The sequence below is a fragment of the Oncorhynchus masou genome, chromosome 29 (genome assembly GCF_036934945.1).
Source record: "Oncorhynchus masou masou isolate Uvic2021 chromosome 29, UVic_Omas_1.1, whole genome shotgun sequence".
NCBI classification, from domain to species: Eukaryota; Metazoa; Chordata; class Actinopteri; order Salmoniformes; family Salmonidae; genus Oncorhynchus; species Oncorhynchus masou.
In genome coordinates this window covers 86,704,642-86,726,803 of record NC_088240.1, presented here as the reverse complement: position 1 = coordinate 86,726,803, position 22,162 = coordinate 86,704,642, and the positions used below count along the sequence as shown (strand labels likewise).

At 43.3% G+C, this 22,162-nt stretch overlaps 1 pseudogene; it reads right to left on the bottom strand.

The window, feature by feature from the left end:
- Positions 1-9,898: 9,898 nt before the first annotated feature.
- On the bottom strand, positions 9,899-19,148 carry LOC135520895 (RNA-binding protein 24-like; annotated as a pseudogene).
- Positions 19,149-22,162: the final 3,014 nt, after the last annotated feature.

Sequence of the window (22,162 nt, the reverse complement as noted above, 5' to 3'; positions counted from 1 at the left end):
TTCAGCTGTCGTAAAAATGGGGACAAGCGTGACCAACTCACGGCCTCACAAAATGTAACTCCATGAAAATGAACAATAATGTATGTATTGTAACTGTTAAATGCAGATAGAACATGATATAGCATGTCCTCCATTCCACTGAAACTGTCAGACTAATGGTAAAGCTGACATGGCCATCAGTGGTCTTAACTTTATTCCCATATTGACGTTCCTATTTGCCTGGAATTCAAAAAGGATTCTAAACAGGTGGAAACAGGGGGAAGGAGGAGTTCCCAGGATCCTCTCTGTCTGTCTGATTGGTCAAGTCGCAAGGTTTTGCAGCTTCATTTGTTCCTGCCTGGTTGCTCTCCATACACACACGCACGCACGCACACACGCACGCACGCACGCACGCACGCACGCACGCACACACACACACACACACACACACACACACACACACACACACACACACACACACACACACACACACACACACACACACACACACACACACACACACACAGAGAGAGCTAACCTTTACCTGCTCTTCCTGACTGACCACAGCAGGGAATGTCATTTAGGAACCAATCAACCATCTCATAGGATTCAAAACCATGAATGAAGTCAAAGCCCCAATAGAAAGGGTTTCTGTATACAGTATAGTGAACTTCATTATGTAGATGTGTGTTAATAGAATTGAAGCGTGGATGTTTATAATCAGGATCTGGTAAAGATGATATGGTATATATTTTACATTGGTCAACTGATATGTTTTGATGAAATACTCAGTAGAGAGTTGTAGCTGTCAGAGAGACTTGTGGCTGCAAGTTGGCAGACCAAGGACCTTCTAGGAAGGTTGAGAGATCAGACTACATCCCAAGTGGCACCCTATTCCCATGCAGTGCACTAGTTTTAACTAGGTACCAATATAGGGATTACTGTAGGGTGCCATTTGGGATGCATCCATCAGGGGATAGAGTTCACCTACTTACCATTCTAGGAACATAGCAGGACCATGTTTTGGAGGTGATCTACATTATTAACAAGAGAGGGATAAATAAAATCAGCAAAATTCACAATCTCTCAAGAGAGGGGAAAATGTAATCAACGAGCCTCAGAATCTCTCAAGAGAGGGGGATAATGTAATCAGCAAGCCTCAGAATCTCTCAAGAGAGGGGGATAATGTAATCAACGAGCCTCAGAATCTCAAGAGAAGGGGATAATGTAATCAACAAGCCCTCAGAATCTCTCAAGAGAAGGGGATAATGTAATCAACAAGCCTCAGAATCTCTCAAGAGAAGGGGATAATGTAATCAATCAACGAGCCTCAGAATCTCTCAAGAGAAGGGATAATGTAATCAACAAGCCTCAGAATCTCTCAAGAGAAGGGGATAATGTAATCAACGAGCCTCAGAATCTCTCAAGAGAAGGGGATAATGTAATCAACGAGCCTCAGAATCTCTCAAGAGAAGGGGATAATGTAATCAACGAGCCTCAGAATCTCTCGTTTGAGAGTTAATGTTTAGACTAGAGGACCCCAACCAATATTTTTATTCTTCAGATTAAGGGGAAGAAATAATACAAGTTGTCTAGAATCTCTTCCTGGAAGTTTTGTTTTGATTTGTCAGGCCAATCATATATCACCTAAACAGCAGTGTCATGAAGAGCAGGGGGATAATGTAGCACCATGGACAGCAACCAAACTGGCAAAAAGACATTCAAATTCCAATAGAAATTCAACTAGACAAGACTCACCTGAATTAATTTGAGTTAAATTTAGAATTGTCTTAGAATACATTTTGAAGAGAAACATTTTGGAGGAGACTTCAGTCAAGTTGTTCAGAATCTCTCACAGAGATGGTCTGACGGTTCAGGCGGAGTAGTGTCTCTTACAGTTGGAACATTCTTTGGAAGGGAAAATGTATTTTCCCACCTGTCCCCATCTTCAGCTGTCCAAACTCTATAACATTGTCTGCTTCCTCAGAATCTTCCAAGAGAAGGGGATAGTTTCAACCAGGGCTCAGAATCTCTCAAAGAAGTACACTAATGGAATCAAGATTTGCCTCAGAATTCTCAAGAGAAGGGATAATGTAATGCAACGAGCCTCAGAATCCTCAAGAGAGGGGATCTCTAATCAACTGAGTCCTTCAGAATCTCATTCAAGAGAAGGGTATGTAATCACCCGAGCCTCCAGAATCTCTCATGATAAGGCAAGGTTTCAACGAGCCTCAGAATCTCTCAAGAGAAGGGGATCCTCCTAGCCTACCAAGCCTCCAGAATGTTCCCTATGATAAGGGGATAATGTAATCAACAAGCCTCAGAATCTCCCTATGAGAAGGGGATAATGTAATCAACGACCTCCAGAATCTCTCAAGAGAAGGGGATAATGTTTTCTCTACCCTAGAACCTCCAATACGTTTGATAAGGCAATGTTTAGACTAGAGGACCCTGTACAACCAATACGTTTTTTATTCTTCAGATTATCAAGTGAAGAAATATGATAAGTTGTCTAGTTCAGTTTCCTCTTCCTGGTTTTACCTCCATTTGTCAGGCCAATCATATATCACCTAAACAGCAGTGTCATGAACAGCATGAGAATGTAGCACCATGGACAGCAACCAAAGGCAAACTAGCCATTCAAATTCCACATAGAAATTAACTAGACACGGACTCACCTGAATTAATTTGAGTTAAATTTAGAATTGAGTCTTAGAATACATTTTGAAGAGAAACATTTTGGAGGAGACTTCAGTCCACCGTTGTTCAGACCTGACACACGTAGCCAGAGATGGTCTGACGGTTCAGAGCGGAGTAGTGTCTCTTACAGTTGGAACATTCTTTGGAAGTGAATGTATTTTCCCACCTGTCCCCATCTTCAATATGTCCAAACTCTATAACATTTCCTCTAGCCTACCTGGTACCTCCTATTCCCTGATACAGTGCACTAGTTTCAACCAGGGCCTCCATAGGGTTCTGGTCTAAAGTAGTACACTATATAGGGAATAGGGTGCCATTTGGGACTAAGGCTCTAGACTGACCCAGTGCACGGCTGTTTCCCTATAAAGAGTCTCTCACCCTGACAATATGTCCTTCACATGTCATTGGACCTCTAGCCTGTATGTACATTGATAAGGCCTACCTAGCCCCTGTACCTCCAATATGTTCCCTATGATAAGGCAAGGTTTCTCTAGCCTACCCCTGTACCTCCAATACGTTCCCTATGATAAGGCAAGGTTTCCTCTAGCCTACCCTGTACCTCCAATACGTTCCCTATGATAAGGCAAGGTTTCCTCTAGCCTACCTCCAATACGTTCCCTATGATAAGGCAAGGTTTCCTCTAGCCTACCTCCAATACGTTCCCTATGATAAGGCAAGGTTTCCTCTAGCCTAGCCTGTACCTCCAATACGTTCCCCTATGATAAGGCAAGGTTTCTCTAGCCTACCCTGTACCTCCAATACGTTCCCCTATGATAAGGCAAGGTTTCCTCTAGCCTACCTCCAATACGTTCCCTATGATAAGGCAAGGTTTCCTCTAGCCTACCCTGTACCTCCAATACGTTCCCTATGATAAGGCAAGGTTTCCTCTAGCCTACCCTGTACCTCCAATACGTTCCCTATGATAAGGCAAGGTTTCCTCTAGCCTACCCTACCTCTAGTTCCCTATGATAAGGCAAGGTTTCCTATAGCCTACCTCCAATACGTTCCCTATGATAAGGCAAGGTTTCCTCTAGCCTACCTCCAATACGTTCCCTATGATAAGGCAAGGTTTCCTCCTAGCCTACCCTGTACCTCCAATACGTTCCCTATGATAAGGCAAGGTTTCCTCTAGCCTACCCTGTCCATGATAAGGCAATGTTCCCTATGATAAGGCAAGGTTTCCTCTAGCCTACCTCCAATACGTTCCCTATGATAAGGCAAGGTTTCCTCTAGCCTACCCTGTACCTCCAATACGTTCCCTATGATAAGGCAAGGTTTCCTCTAGCCTACCCTGTACCTCCAATACGTTCCCTATGATAAGGCAAGGTTTCCTCTAGCCTACCCTGTACCTCCTGTACCTCCAATACGTTCCCTATGATAAGGCAAGGTTTCGTCTAGCCTACCCTGTACCTCCAATACGTTCCCTATGATAAGGCAAGGTTTCCTCTAGCCTACCCTGTACCTCCAATACGTTCCCTATGATAAGGCAAGGTTTCCTCTAGCCTACCCTGTACCTCCAATACGTTCCCTATGATAAGGCAAGGTTTTCTCTACCCTGTACCTCCAATATGTTCCCTATGATAAGGCAAGGTTTCCTCTAGCCTAGCCTGTACCTCCAATACGTTCCCTATGATAAGGCAAGGTTTCCTCTAGCCTACCCTGTACCTCCAATACGTTCCCTATGATAAGGCAAGGTTTAGCCTACCCTACCTAGTTCCCTATGATAAGGCAAGGTTTCCCTAGCCTACCCTGTACCTCCAATATGTTCCCTATGATAAGGCAAGGTTTCCCTCCCTATGATAGCCTGTACCTCCAATACGTTCCCTATGATAAGGCAAGGTTTCCTCTAGCCTACCCTGTACCTCCAATATGTTCCCTATGATAAGGCAAGGTTTCCTCTAGCCTACCCTGTACCTCCAATATGTTCCCTATGATAAGGCAAGGTTTCCTCTAGCCTACCTACCTCCAATATGTTCCCTATGATAAGGCAAGGTTTCCTCTAGCCTACCCTGTACCTCCAATACGTTCCCTATGATAAGGCAAGGTTTCCTCTAGCCTACCCTGTACCTCCAATACGTTCCCTATGATAAGGCAAGGTTTCCTCTAGCCTACCCTGTACCTCCAATACGTTCCCTATGATAAGGCAAGGTTTCCTCTAGCCTACCCTGTACCTCCAATATGTTCCCTATGATAAGGCAAGGTTTCCTCTAGCCTACCCTGTACCTCCAATATGTTCCCTATGATAAGGCAAGGTTTCCTCTAGCCTACCCTGTACCTCCAATACGTTCCCTATGATAAGGCAAGGTTTCCTCCTAGCCTACCCTGTACCTCCAATACGTTCCCTATGATAAGGCAAGGTTTCCTCTAGCCTAGCCTGTACCTCCAATACGTTCCCTATGATAAGGCAAGGTTTCCTCTAGCCTACCCTGTACCTCCAATATGTTCCCTATGATAAGGCAAGGTTTCCTCTAGCCTACCCTGTACCTCCAATATGTTCCCTATGATAAGGCAAGGTTTCCTCTAGCCTAGCCTGTACCTCCAATATGTTCCCTATGATAAGGCAAGGTTTCCTCTAGCCTACCCTGTACCTCCAATATGTTCCCTATGATAAGGCAAGGTTTCCTCTAGCCTACCCTGTACCTCCAATATGTTCCCTATGATAAGGCAAGGTTTCCTCTAGCCTAGCCTGTACCTCCAATACGTTCCCTATGATAAGGCAAGGTTTCCTCTAGCCTACCCTGTACCTCCAATATGTTCCCTATGATAAGGCAAGGTTTCCTCTAGCCTACCCTGTACCTCTATGTTCCCTGATACCTCCAATACGTTCCCTATGATAAGGCAAGGTTTCCTCTAGCCTAGCCTGTACCTCCAATATGTTCCCTATGATAAGGCAAGGTTTCCTCTAGCCTACCTCCAATACGTTCCCTATGATAAGGCAAGGTTTCCTCTAGCCTACCCTGTACCTCCAATACGTTCCCTATGATAAGGCAAGGTTTCCTCTAGCCTACCCTGTACCTCCAATACGTTCCCTATGATAAGGCAAGGTTTCCTCTAGCCTACCTCCAATACGTTCCCTATGATAAGGCAAGGTTTCCTCTACCCTACCCTGTACCTCCAATACGTTCCCTATGATAAGGCAAGGTTTTCTCTACCCTGTACCTCCAATACGTTCCCTATGATAAGGCAAGGTTTCCTCTAGCCTACCCTGTACCTCCAATACGTTCCCTATGATAAGGCAAGGTTTGTTCTAGATAAGAGATCAGACTGATGAGGTGTTGATTGTGTTTGACAGACAGATGTGCCCCAGCAGGTGAGACTTGGTGGATCTACAGTCAACTGCTTTCTGACAGTTGTGTATTTATGTAGAAACTACAATACGAATAGAAGCAGCTAAAAGTCTGTTTATTTAATCTAATTAAATTTATGATTGTATTTGCAGAACAACACATTTGAAAAGGCAAGATAAATAGAATATTGTACTGGAATCTCTGAGAGACTTGATAGTTTATGTCCAATGACATTCAACATATTCTTCTTAAAAAGATATAGAGTGTGTTAACATATTGCATATATTATATATAACATTATATGTTAACATATTGCATATATTATATATAACATTATATGTTAACATATTGCACATATTATATATAACATATCTGTTAACATATTCCATATATTATATATAACATGTGTTAACATATTCCATATATTATATATAACATGTGTTAACATATTCCATATATTATATATAACATGTGTTAACATATTCCTTGGTATGAAACAGTTCAAGTATAAAAAGTTCCCAACATTGTAAAACAGTAAATCTCACAAAGTTAATAATAAAATCACAGCTATGGAAATAAAATTTAAAAAACTACGTTTTTTTGATAGAAAGTATTATAGTGTATATCTAATAGTTTCCGCTGTAACATTTCTCTTTCGTCGTACGAACAAATTAGAAAGAGAAATATATCTACAAAATAACAAGAAAATAGGTTGTATAGATAAAGAAAAGGTTTACTTCATGCCGTTATGTCTAGTTTTTATAAAAGTCCTAATTATCATTGTAGCTATAGTACATACCTGACAATAACAATGTGAACAGCTCAGGAGAACATACCTCTAATATAACATGAACACATCATTTATTCAATACAGTCCTACTCCCTGACTAACTAAAGGGTGCAAATCTGTCTTTTCTAATTAAAAGCTACATAAATACTTTCCAAATACCAATATTTTAAGGCACATTAGGAAAAACATTCTAGAATATAAAAGCTCCACATTCTGCTATGTGTGTGTGTGTGTGTGTGTGTGTGTGTGTGGTAGCTGGTGCTCCAACAATGAACATAGAGAGAGGAGCAGCTTCTATAGACAGGAAAAGCTTCAGCTTTGGGCCAGTAGCTGTTCTCTTCTGTCCTGCCCTCACTGGATCTGATCTGACCCCCATAGGAACAACAGGACAGACAGCTAACATCACTCCTCCACGTCATTGTTTTGCATAGGTACAAACATTATTATAGTAACATTATTATATACAGTTGAAGTCAGAAGTTTACATACACCTGAGCCAAATACATTTAAACTCAATTTATCACAATTCCTGACATTTAATCCAAGTAAAATTTCCCTGTCTTAGGTTAGTTAGGATCTCCACTTTATTTTAAGAATGTGAAATGTCAGAAAAATAGCAGAGAGAATGATTTATTTCAGCTTTTATTTCTTTCATCACATTCCCAGTCGGTCAGAAGTTTACATACACTCAATTAGTATTTGGTAGCATTGCCTTTAAATTGTTTAACTTGGGTCAAACATTTCGGGTAGCCTCCCACAAGCTTCCCACAATAAATTGGGTGAATTTTGGCCCATTCCTCCTGACAGAGCTGGTTAACTGAGTCAGGTTTGTAAGCCTCCTTGCTCGCACACGCTTTTTCAGTTCTGCCTACTAATTTTCTATGGGATTGAGGTCAAGGCTTTGTGATGGCCACTCCAATACCTTGACTTTGTTGTCATTAAGTAATTTTGCTACAACTTTGGAAGTATTCTTGGGGTCATTGTCTATTTGGAAGACCCATTTGCGACCAAGCTTTAATTTCCTGACTGATGCCTTGAAATGTTGCTTCAATTATAGCTACATAATTTTCCTTCCCCATGATGCCATTTATTTTGTGAAGTGCACCAGTCCCTCCTGCAGCAAAGCACCCCCACAACATGATGCTGCCACCCCCGTGCTTCACGGTTGGGATGGTGTTCCTCGGCTTGCAATCCTCCCCCTTTTCATCCAAACATAACGATGGTCATTATGGCCAAACAGTTCTATTTTTTTCATCAGACCAGAGGACATTTCTCCAAAAAGTATAATCTTGTCCCCTTGTGCTGTTGCAATAGTCTGGCTTTTTTATGGCAGTTTTGGAGCAGTGGCTTCTTCCTTGCTGAGTGGCCTTTCAGGTTATGTCGATATTGGACTTGTTTTAGTGTGTATATAGATACTTTTGTACCTGTTTCCTCCAGCATCTTCACAAGGTCCTTTGCTGTTGTTCTGGGATTGATTTTCACTTTTTGCACCAAAGTACGTTCATCTCTAGGAGACAGAACACGTCTCCTTCCTGAGCGGTATGATGCTACGTGGTCCCATGGTGTTTATACTTGCGTACTATTGTTTGTACAGATGAACGTGGTACCTTCAGGCGTTTGGAAATTGCTCCCAAGGATGAACCAGACTTGTGGAGGTCTACAATTTTTTTTCTGAGGTCTTGGCTGATTTCTTTTGATTTTCCCATGATGTCAAGCAAATAGGCACTGAGTTTTAAGATAGGCCTTGAAATACATCCACAGGTACACCTCCAATTGACTCAAATGATGTCAATTAGCCTATCAGAAGCTTCTAAAGCCATGACATATTTTCTGGAATTTTCCAGGCACAGTCAATTTTGTGTATGTAAACTTCTGACCCACTGGAATTGTGATACAGGGAATTATAAGTGAAATAGTCTGTAAACAATTGTTGGAAAAATGACTTGTGTCAAGCACAGTAGATGTCCTAACCGACTTGCCAAAACTATAGTTTGTTAACAAGAAATTTGTGGAGTGGTTGAAAAACTAGTTTTAATGACTCCAACCTAAGTGTATGTAAACTTCTGACTTCAACTGTATATATATATATATGTAGAAGACATATTTCACTAAATATATTTTACAAGTTCAAATTGCATAGTTCAAAATGTAGGTTTAAAAGTATTAAAAGGTGAAAAGTGACCAAAAGTGTTTTTGGTTTGACCATCTACATTGTTTAAGAAATTTGAGGGAAAAATACCTGATTAGACTTCAGTGCACTTGTGAAAGTTGTACAAAATCACACGTTTAATTTACTACACAGTAAATATGCTTAAAATTATTAACTTAAACTTAAAGGTTGGTTATGAGGTCATATCTTAAATAATAATTCTAGATATTTGTCCTGATGAATAAATATTAAATATTTCTGATATAATGACAACAACAAAAAAACAATAATTTAGTGATGACAACACTGATGATATTTGAATAATGAAGTAACTATTCTCTTCAGTTATGAGATGATTCTATTCAGTTATGGGATGATTCTCTTTAGTTATGAGATGATTCTCTTCAGTTATGAGACGATTCTATTCAGTTATGAGACGACTCTCTTTAGTTATGAGACGATTCTATTCAGTTATGAGACGATTCTCTTCAGTAATGAGACGATTCTATTCAGTTATGGGATGATTCTCTTTAGTTATGAGATGATTCTATTCAGTTATGAGACGATTCTCTTCAGTAATGAGACGATTCTATTCAGTTATGGGATGATTCTCTTTAGTTATGAGATGATTCTATTCAGTTATGAGACGATTCTCTTCAGTAATGAGACGATTCTATTCAGTTATGAGACGATTCTCTTCAGTTATGAGATGATTCTATTCAGTTATGAGACGATTCTCTTCAGTAATGAGACGATTCTATTCAGTAATGAGACGATTCTATTCAGTTATGGGATGATTCTCTTTAGTTATGAGATGATTCTCTTCAGGCCTTTTTGGTAGCGGCGCTGCATGTTCTAAAGCCAAGGATTGACGACCACACCTCCACTCCACTCTTCATCCCTTCCCCCTCCTCACACTCCCCCCCACCTCTCCCCTTGTAGTGTGCTGGGGGTGAGTATGACCTCCTCCCTCCTCTCTATAGCCTCCCCCTCTTCTGTTATCCAGACTCAGTAATAGTAGTAGTTGTGGTCAGTTACTGCATGCGGTCTGCCTGAAGCTGCTGAGGCTGGTACTGGGCGAAGGCTGCAGCTGCTGCGGCTGCTCCCGGGGTGGCTGCGGCTGCTAGGGGCTGCTGGACCGCATAACCATACCCTGCCGCAGCCATGTAGCCCGCAGGGGCCGGGGGAGGCTGCGTACGGGTAATGCTCGTAGGCAGCGGCGGCCGCGGCGCTGGCGGCTGCGGCTGAGTACTGGGCGTAGGCCGCTCCGGTGTAGTCGAGGTACGGTGAGGAGGCGGCGGAGGCTGTGGCGGCGGGCGACTGCATGCTGTGAGGGATGACCATGGTGCTTGGCTGCATAAAGGCCTGGGGGTAGACATAGTGGGCTGGGATCCTGTAGAACACAGATGTCAAAGGTCAGAGGACAGACAGAGCCACTCGGCAATCTGGGACACACACTGAAACCGAGCCCAGGAACACAGGAAAGCAGGCGTCACAAAGACAAAACAATGTCAACCCAGTCCTCATTTCATTAACACAGCAACACCACCCAATGGAACCCTGGGTAAAAAAAGAGAAGGTTTCACGACAAAAAGAAAGCAGAACAGCTCTGTCTGAAGCTCAGGAATCATCATGAAACCAGAGCAGCTCTGTCTGAAGCTCAGGAATCATCATGAAACCAGACAGCTCTGTCTGAAGCTCAGGAATCATCATGAAACCAGAGCAGCTCTTTCTGAAGCTCAGGAATCCTCATGAAACCAGACAGCTCTGTCTGAAGCTCAGGAATCCTCATGAAACCAGACAGCTCTGTCTGAAGCTCAGGAATCATCATGAAACCAGACAGCTCTGTCTGAAGCTCAGGAATCATCATGAAACCAGACAGCTCTGTCTGAAGCTCAGGAATCATCATGAAACCAGACAGCTCTGTCTGAAGCTCAGGAATCATCATGAAACCAGACAGCTCTGTCTGAATCAAGAAACCTCAGGAATCATCATGAAACCAGACAGCTCTGTCTGAAGCTCAGGAATCATCATGAAACCAGACAGCTCTGTCTGAAGCTCAGGAACCATCATGAAACCAGACAGCTCTGTCTGAAGCTCAGGAATCATCATGAAACCAGACAGCTCTGTCTGAAGCTCAGGAATCATCATGAAACCAGAGCAGCTCTGTCTGAAGCTCAGGAATCATCATGAAACCAGACAGCTCTGTCTGAAGCTCAGGAATCATCATGAAACCAGACAGCTCTGTCTCATGAAACCAGAAGCTCAGGAATCATCATGAAACCAGACAGCTCTGTCTGAAGCTCAGGAATCATCATGAAACCAGAGCAGCTCTGTCTGAAGCTCAGGAATCATCATGCAACCAGACAGCTCTGTCTGAAGCTCAGGAATCATCATGAAACCAGACAGCTCTGTCTGAAGCTCAGGAATCATCATGAAACCAGACAGCTCTGTCTGAAGCTCAGGAATCATCATGAAACCAGACAGCTCTGTCTGAAGCTCAGGAATCATCATGAAACCAGACAGCTCTGTCTGAAGCTCAGGAACCATCATCCTTTAATTAGGCGTTAGAGATGATATACCGGCCAGCCCTCTGTGTCTGAACGATGGTTCTCTCACAATGCCAGCTGATCGCACAGCACCACAACACATCAAGGAAGAGCTGCAACTCAGCTCATCCCAGTCAATATACAATCAGTCCCAACACCACACACCACATGCCCACACACGTGAAGTCCTCAAACGCAGATAAAAAGTCAACTGAAATGAAAGAGAAGCCTCACAGAAGAAAATGAAAACGTGTCATGTGTCAGAGAGACAGACGGATTATGTATGACGGTTCACACTTCAACATTTTCTATTATTCAATTCCATACTTTAGTTTTCTAATATTATTGTTGTAAATATTTTTCAAAAATGACTCTATGTCCTGCTATGAGTACTACTGAATAGAGCTTCGATAAGTGCTATTGTGTGAGTACTGCGATGAGTAAAATGTTTGACAATCAATCCTATAGTGAGTAGTGGTGTACATTCATTTATAATGAATCTAGGTGTCTTGTTTAACTCCAGACCCTATGGTTGAGTAAATATAAATATGTTTATTATTGGAAGAGCAGGATGGGGAGAGAGAGAGAGAGACAGAGAGACAGAGAGAGACAGAGAGAGAGAGAAAGAGAGAGAGAGAGAGAGTGGGGTAGAGAGACAGATAGAGACAGAGAGACAGAGGGAGAGAGAGGGAGAGAGAGACAGAGCGAGAGAGACAGAGGCAGACAAAGAGAGAGAGATGGAGAGAGAGAAACAGAGAGAGATAGAGACAGAGACAGATGGAGAGAGATAGAGAGAGAGAGACAGAGACAGATGGAGAGAGAAACAGAGAGAGAGAGAGACAGAGACGGTATAAATGGAGTGATCCAAGCCCGTGTATCCGGGCAGATGTGGCTCTATTTCCACCCTGAGCGTCAGTCACCTCCAGCAAACAGAAACCAGGTGTTAAAACTGTCCTAAGATGTGCCATGTCATACACACACACACACACACACACACATCCGGGAGAGTGACAGGAGAGGCTGGAGGCTATTTTTTCTCCTCTTGTCATCACTAACGGACAAGCTGAGCCCCTCTCTCCTACAGCAGCACATGGCATGACCTCAGTCAACTCTGGAGGATAACTATTCCCTTCCTCTGTCTTCTCTGTCTTCTCTCTCTCCTACAGCAACACATGGCATGACCTCAGTCAACTCTGGAGGATAACTATTCCCTTCCTCTGTCTTCTCTGTCTTCTCTCTCTCCTACAGCAGCACATGGCATGACCTCGGTCAACTCTGGAGGATAACTATTCCCTTCCTCTGTCTTCTCTGTCTTCTCTCTCTCCTACAGCAACACATGGCATGACCTCGGTCAACTCTGGAGGATAACTATTCCCTTCCTCTGTCTTCTCTGTCTTCTCTCTCTCCTACAGCAACACATGGCATGACCTCAGTCAACTCTGGAGGATAACTATTCCCTTCCTCTGTCTTCTCTGTCTTCTCTCTCTCCTACAGCAGCACATGGCATGACCTCGGTCAACTCTGGAGGATAACTATGATGGCATGACCTCGGTCAACTCTGGAGGATAACTATTCCCTTCCTCTGTCTTCTCTGTCTTCTCTCTCTCCTACAGCAACACATGGCATGACCTCGGTCAACTCTGGAGGATAACTATTCCCTTCCTCTGTCTTCTCTGTCTTCTCTCTCTCCTACAGCAACACATGGCATGACCTCGGTCAACTCTGGAGGATAACTATTCCCTTCCTCTGTCTTCTCTGTCTTCTCTCTCCTACAGCAACACATGGCATGACCTCGGTCAACTCTGGAGGATAACTATTCCCTTCCTCTGTCTTCTCTGTCTTCTCTCTCTCCTACAGCAGCACATGGCATGACCTCAGTCAACTCTGGAGGATAACTATTCCCTTCCTCTGTCTTCTCTGTCTTCTCTCTCTCCTACAGCAGCACATGGCATGACCTCAGTGACCTCATGACTTACTATTCCCTTCCTCTGTCTCAGTGACCTCATGACTTACTATTCCCTTCCTCTGTCTCAGTGACCTCATGACTTACTATTCCCTTCCTCTGTCTCAGTGACCTCATTGACCTCATGACTTACTATTCCCTTCCTCTGTCTCAGTGACCTCATGACTTACTATTCCCTTCCTCTGTCTCATTGACCTCATGACTTACTATTCCCTTCCTCTGTCTCAGTGACCTCATGACTTACTATTCCCTTCCTCTGTCTCAGTGACCTCATGACTTACTATTCCCTTCCTCTGTCTCAGTGACCTCATGACTTACTATTCCCTTCCTCTGTCTACTATTCCCTTCCTCTGTCTCAGTGACCTCATGACTTACTATTCCCTTCCTCTGTCTCATTGACCTCATGACTTACTATTCCCTTCCTCTGTCTCATTGACCTCATGACTTACTATTCCCTTCCTCTGTCTCATTGACCTCATGACTTACTATTCCCTTCCTCTGTCTCATTGACCTCATGACTTACTATTCCCTTCCTCTGTCTCAGTGACCTCATGACTTACTATTCCCTTCCTCTGTCTCAGTGACCTCATGACTTACTATTCCCTTCCTCTGTCTCAGTGACCTCATGACTTACTATTCCCTTCCTCTGTCTCAGTGACCTCATGACTTACTAGTCCATCTGTCTAGTCCATCTGTCTCTATGACTGTAACAGAGTCCACCTGTCTGTCTCTATGACTGTAACAGAGTCCATCTGTATGTCTCTCTATGACTGTAACAGAGTCCACCTGTCTGTCTCTCTTTGACTGTAACAGAGTCAACCTGTCTGTCTCTCTATGATTTTAACAGAGTCAACCTGTCTGTCTCTCTATGACTGTAACAGAGTCCATCTGTCTGTCTCTATGACTGTAACAGAGTCCACCTGTCTGTCTCTCTATGACTGTAACCGAGTCCATATGTCTGTCTCTCTATGACTGTAACAGAGTCCACCTGTCTGTCTCTCTATGACTGTAACAGAGTCCATTTGTCTGTCTCTCTATGACTGTAACAGAGTCCACCTGTCTGTCTCTATGACTAACAGAGTCCACCTGTCTGTCTCTATGACTGTAACAGAGTCCATCTGTCTGTCTCTCTATGACTGTAACATAGTCCACCTGTCTGTCAAACAGAATTATAGAAGAGACTCAGAGGACAGACAGAGTTGTAGAAGACACAGAGGACATGCAGAGATGTAGAAGACACATAGGACAGACAGAGTTGTAGAAGACACATAGGACAGGCAGTTGTAGAAGACACAGAGGACATGGAGAGCTTCTACTCCTACTGCTGAAACTGGTCCAATCGACATTAATCTTTCCTCTGGTTGGAGGACGACAGGGCAGCGGCCATTTTGTGTTGAAAGTTCAGGGCTAAATAAAGGTGCTTTGTAAATCACTGAGACACATGGGTAATCCCCTAGAACAGAGGCACACAGGCCCCCGGCCCCTGGGCACATGCCTCAGGCAGCCCACCTGTTGTCCGCCGGCGAGCGAGTGATCGAGCCAGAGAAGGCCCTGTCTATGACATCCATTATTTAGGGCCCCGCCGAGCGACTCTCATTTTCCAGCGGAATTTGAGAAGCCGTGTAGAACACTGTGAACAGCTGCTGCCTGAGCAGTAGTCTACCACTCTGCAAACAACTTATCTGAGATCAGTTTACACTACATGTTTACTGGCTGAATGTATGCCTTTAAATATGCTGCATGATTTACATGGTAAAGGTTATAACTTCTGTATCCTACTTGGATATCTTGGTTAGTATTAATCTATGTTCCACACTACAATCTACTTACATCTGGTATTTGCCGTCAGATTACACTCAGTGAGAACTAGAATCAGACGTTTGGTATTAAAACAAATGAGATATTGTGTCACCAATGAGCGACAACAGAGTGGATCAGGATGTCCGTTTGAATAAAGGAGTTCCTTTTTGAAGTGTGGGTTTTCTCAGTCATCCCGGTTCCCTGTATTGTTCCAGTAGAGTGGCTCCAGCACAGATCCATCCACACCACAAACACACTGTCTCGTGTGTCCCACAGTACTGACACCATTCTCCGGTTCCATCCGTCCTCTCACCATTTCTCTCACTCTTTCTCTTCTCTGTATGGACATATTTATAGAGTGGTTTATGGATTCAGAGTTCAAGCTAGGCGTTGCAAAGCTACCAGTGATTTACAAAAGTTACTGGAATCTTCAGTAATTTTGGTAAGTTAACAGAAAATCTGTGGCAATCTATCGTAACTTTGGTAATTTATACTTGAATTGTTTCATTATATGTTATTGATGTTATTTCTGTGTCCATATCGTCCATGAGTTTCTAGTAGATAGACCATATGGTCGAAGTAAAAATAGCCTAATTAATATAAAATAAAAAAGGCATCTAATCAACAATGGCATTATTTTCAAGGACCTCTGCAACTCTTCCAACTGGTGGCTTTTATCACACCTGGCACCAGTTGGACTCCAAAACATTGACAACAAATACATGTTGACATAGTAAAATAACTCAAATAGTTTCATGCTGAAACTCTCAATATAACTTGATGGTTTTTCTATTTAGGAGAATGTTTTACAGCTTTGTCATTCTATTTTCTGTTTTAAAATCATCTTATTTAAGTATTTCATATATTTGACTTGTGATAAGGCCGGAGAGAGGACCAGAGATAATTAGACACCTGAGATAACCTGAAGTACCCACAAGGGCCACTAGATGTCTTGTGACAGATTACATCAAATCCTTGAAAGATACCAATATAAACTTGGAAAGTTTACAGTAATATATACCCTGCCTTTGCAACCTTAGTTCTAGCCATCAAATATCTTTCACTGAGTTGGTTCCTGGTCTACGTCATGAGCAGGAGGGAAAGAGATAGAAGAAGATGATGTGAGCTACAGGAGGAAGCAATGGGTTAATTTGAGAAAGAAAACAGAAACCACAACATCATGAGTAGAGAAAACCAAAGGTAGGAAAGGATCTCCAACATGCAAAGCCAAGAGTTGTTTTGTTGCGTGGGGGGTTTGGAAGGTCCTAGACAAGTCACGTAGCAACACTGGTGATCAACCCCATCAACAACAAAACATATGATAACGTTGTTAACTAAGAAACGGGGGAGGGGGGACACAGGCTACAGCACAATCAATCGTTAAAAATCAAGTTAAAAAAACAGATCAGAATCAACACCCCATGACAAAGTTAAACCTGAAATATCCAAACTCTTAGAGTCTGCAGGAACATCCCTCATCCACCACTCCTGACCCCCCGTAAGGGAAGCACGCAGTTCAGCTGAAAACCACTTCATACTGAAACAAAGGCACGCACACCAATCTATGGACTATGGAAAACCGCAGCAGAAAAATGAAAATAAAAACAACTTCCATGCATCTAATCACCATTTCAGCTTGTTTGTGTGTGTCAGAGTATACTGGTAAGACGTTAGTGATCTGCCCAATGCAGACTCAGCTATTCATCCTCAAACCATCATGTCCCTCCATCAGATACAGTTTCTTAACCGTAAGCCAGCCTGTCAGATCAGAGAGAGATAGACATTGACAACTGGTGACATCACGTTTAGAATCAGAATTAGATTCACGCTTTAGAATCTAAGAATGGCACTCAGAGATGCACACAACACAAGACATAGTCCCGCCTCCACACTCAAAAGAGAATGAATGGGCGGGGTTTACAGTCACACCACTCTAGAGAAAGAAAACGTTACATTTTACAATCCAAGCTATTTTTTAAATGATGAAAATCACTAGATACTGCAGGTAAGAATAGAACGGGCACATAGATCATTCAAAATGATCAGCTGTGAACAAAACAGGTGGTGTAACAGACATGATATTCTACAACTAGTTTAGGGTTGAAAAATTCTGGTAACTTTCCCAATGTCCCAATCTTCTAACTGGGATTTCTGGAGCATCTTGGGAAAGTTACGGTAGTTCTACAACCTTACACTAGTTGAACATTTTCTACCCTGTAAAAAGATGTTAATAAAAATAAAATACATGTTATTGTCACATACACTGGACAGATGCAGTGAAATACGTTGTTTTTATATGACACACTTCCAACAAGACAAGGAGTATCACTATGTCATAACATACCCATAAGGCCTCTGGATGAACGCTGGATGGATTTGAGGAACACCAAATGAGAAACCTGGAATAGGAACAAGTTGTTTTTAACTCTACCGTTATGTGTTCAATCTAAAGCTTGAACTATATACACATATGATAAATTCATTATAATCCCATTATAACAAATGTGATCAGTGCTTCCAATGTAACTGCTCAAGTACTTATAGATCAGGTAGATGGTAGAAAAAACAACAACATTTTAAACATTTGATGTCTGTAAAAATGGTGTCTGTAAAAATGGAGATTTAATCATAACCTATCTTCATTCACACCAGCTTCACTGTCTGTTCTGCTAGTCCCCCCCACTACAGTACACGTTGTCTAAATCCCATGTTACACATCTACCATTTTACACACCGTGTGTTAACACACTGTAAGCAGGTGGTTAGTTTGCTGGTTTTAGCAGCTCGTCATCGTTTGTACGCCACCTTGGTCGTCCAAGCTGTGAAATAAACGCGTGGCGCAGCCCTCCGCCAGCGTGTCCATCCCCTCACCTGGCTGCATGACCCTGGGCTTGGCCCCCAGGTAGGCCAGGTTCACATTGGCTTTCCGGCCGTCGATGATGGGGTTTGGGTCCTTGCAGGCTCGGTCCGCAGACGCCCGGTCTGCCATCGTCACCTGCGGGACGGAAAGGGAAGAATACAGAATAAATACATGTTTCCGTTGTCTGAATTGATCAGATGTTCACTCAGTGGGGAGGCAGGCTAAAGTTGGTCATTGAACTACAATTCATTTATAAGTATTGATCACGTCTCAATAAGAAAAGCATGAGGGTATTACAATCAGAATAAGGAAAAGTGTAGAGCAAAATGTTCCTTCATTAGTTGAAGGTAAAGACATGATTTATGACGCACAAGTCAGCAATTCTAGGATGATTCCATCACATCACCGTGGGCCTCGTGAGCCCAAGACACCACGCCTGAGCTTCAGCTGAATACTTAGCAGAACAGAACGGTGAGCCCATTCCGGAAGTGATTCATTGACCGTTCATAAATGGGCTTCAACATGGTGTGAATCAATAAGTAACATCAGACGCATTGTGGATAGGCTAATGATAGCCTTTTTCATTCAAGACATATTGGTGCTGGATACATTTTAGATTCTACCCATAATGTCTGCATTTAACAATATGACATAAACTAATTACGCAATCGATCGATCAATCAATCACAATGACATTCACATGTACATCTATAATACTTACGAATCCATAACCTCTGGATTTCCCCGTCTGTCTGTCCGTTATAACAACAGCCTCGTCGATATCACCGAACACTTCGAAGTATTTCCTGAGACTGGAGTCCGTGGTGTGGTATGGAAGACCTCCTACAAATATCTTTGTGTAGGTTGTGTCCTTCTGAGACGAGTGCATCATCATTTTTGCGGTATACGGTAGGCAACAATGTTTTATAGAGAATGTTTTGCAATCTCACAGAGATCAGTCAGCTCTGCGAAAGCACAGGTTATTTAGAACGATTAATTTAAGATAGGGTTCGTTGGAACTGAACAGACACTTGTTTGACGCGGATTTCCAATCGTTCCCAACTTCAGTTCAGTTTGACACTGCTTAATTTAGGAGAGGGATACCACTGCTGTCCTAAGTCCGCTTCACCCAGCTGTCACGTCAAGGGGGCTGGGCCGTGAACACGCTCTCTCCTGGGCCCTCCCACTGTGGCATACGGGGTCACAGGCACCGACCAAACATGAACAGACCTCGATCATAGGATCGCGATACATTAGCTCATTTCAATACAGAACCCAAAATAACAACACGTCTGCCTGACATTGCTTTTGACTATTCCCACGTGTAAAACATTACTGTACTGTATTTGAAAAAAACTTTAATTTATTGATACCCCACTTGACATTTACTGTAAATCTATGAAATAATCTCCTCCAATCTAAAAACACTATGTAATGAATCTGAGCTCAGGGTCCTCTAATAGTTGAGTGTCAGATATCTGCATGTTGTTGATGTTGATCCACACACCGTAGCTCTACATGATGGTGAAGTAACAGACACCACTTGGCTTGACCCTGACACACAAAACACACCTGTTGTGTCACACCACGTTATGGGGTCAACATGGACAGCTGACTGACCCACAACAAGGCACTAGTCTCTCATGGCTCCAAATCAACCCTTCTCCCTACGCCCTAGCCCCTACTCCCTAGTCTCTCAAGGCTCCAAATCAACCCTTCTCCCTACCTAGCCCCTACTCCCTAGTCTCTCACGGCTCCAAATCAACCCTTCTCTACGCCCTAGCCCCTACTCCCTAGTCTCTCACGGCTCCAAATCAACCCTTCTCCCTACTCCCTAGCCCCTACTCCCTAGTCTCTCACGGCTCCAAATCAATCTACTCCCTAGCCCCTACTCCCTAATCTCTCAAGGCTCCAAATCAACCCTTCTCCCTACGCCCTAGCCCCTACTCCCTAATCTCTCAAGGCTCCAAATCAATCTACTCCCTAGCCCCTACTCCCTAGTCTCTCACCGGCTCCAAATCAACCCTACTGCCTAGCCACTAGTTTCTCACCAGCTCCAAGTCAACTCGACTCCCTACTCCCTAGCCACTAGTCTCTGACCAGCTCCAAATCAACCCCACGCCCTAGCCCCTACTCCCTATCCCCTACTCCCTAGGCACTAGTCTCTCACCAGCTCCAAGTCAACCCTACACCCTAGCCACTAGTCTCTCACCAGCTCCAAATCAACCCCACGCCCTAGCCCCTACTCCCTATCCCCTCCCTAGGCACTAGTCTCTCACCAGCTCCAAATCAACCCCACGCCCTAGCCCCTACTCCCTATCCCCTACTCCCTAGGCACTAGTCTTTAAAACACACAGGTGTAAATCTGAAATGACTGGTAAAGGTAAAAGCAATATGCCAAAATTCCACCAGCATGTTGGTGAAGCCATTACCATATTGCTTAAACCTATCAGGCATTTTCAAATCCACCTTAGTTACTATCAGAATATGTGAGCGGAGAGGCGCTGGAGTGGGGCGAGGAGCGTACCCAATTTAACTGGAGTGGGGCGAGGAGCATACCCAATTTAACTGGAGTGGGGCGAGGAGCGTACCCAATTTAACTGGAGTGGGGCGAGGAGCGTACCCAATTTAACTGGAGTGGGGCGAGGAGCGTACCCAATTTAACTGGAGTGGGGCGAGGAGCGTACCCAATTTAACTGGGTGGGGCGAGGAGCGTGCCCAATTTAACTGGAGTGGGGCGAGGAGCGTACCCAATTTAACTGGAGTGGGGCGAGGAGCGTACCCAATTTAACTGGAGTGGGGCGAGGAGCGTACCCAATTTAACTGGAGTGGGGCGAGGAGCGTACCCAATTTAACTGGAGTGGGGCGAGGAGCGTACCCAATTTAACTGGAATGCTGAGCGAATTTCGGCTTTCTCTCCCGCTCCAGTAACGCTCACTTCACCAGCTCAGGGCAGGCCCCGCCCAGCATGCATTGGTGGTCTTCTTGTGTGCTGCTATATCCCCTTTCTTTAGCTACTGTCATTGAGTTCGCTAAAGAAACTGATCAAACACACAGGTGCAAAACCAAGGTGACGTACAGAGGGACTGTGGTGATATAATGTCCCGAAAGCCGGATGGTGTACTTACTACGTGCACATGCTAACAGAAAGGAATGAGATGGGGAGCTAATGAAGTGTGTCATTGTAGCAAAGTATCTATAAACAAAACATCTGAGCTCTTAAAAGTTTCCTTCATTTTTGTTCTATTATCTATACAAAAGGCCATCATTGATTTTGGACCAATAGGCCTGGCATATTCCAAATTTCAAGGAGCTTTCCGTTATGATTGGGTTATTTTGCCTATAAACTTTTAGGCCTATACCTATAAATACTTAAAAAAACTCTGCATCCCTGCCCAGCCTGGCAAGAGTGGCCAAATGGTGTTGAGCATCCCCAGGGGCTCTGAAAGAGCGGAGAGGATATTCTCCGCTGCTGGTCTGCTCTTCAGGCTCCACTCGGGCCAAACTGGTGTTTCCAAAAATTGATTCAAAGGCTGTGGCTAATGGCTTTTAAGGCATTTTCGTTTAATTTTTATTTCATTCTAAGTAAGTCACAGCCTATATGCGCAATTTATAGACTGTAATAATTTAATACAACCAAATGTTGTTTAAATGCTGAGCTCTTAATGTTCCCTGACTCTCTACCAGCCTAGTGTCGCACTCGCAAATGCTTCACAATGTCTTTCTTTGTAGGCCATAGGTTTGAAATAATTTAAATTATATAGCCTAAATAATTAATTGTTGTTCCTTCTTAGGCTCCCTGTCAGGCTCCTGACCTATTTACAACCTATTTACAGTGTTTATACTGTATGCTGTTTACTATAACATTTTGAAATGATTAGCGCTTCTTATATTCACCCTTTCATTTTTATTCAAATAAGTTTAATTCAAATCATATGGTTTTCAATACTTCAAAACCAAATGGTAGGTCCAGGTAGTCACAAATAGATGGGTGTTGGTTAAAAGGTGATTTTAATGAATGGAGCGAATGTGGAGCGGCAGTTTCGACTTCCCCTGTGAATGTCGAGCGGTTGGAAACGACGTGG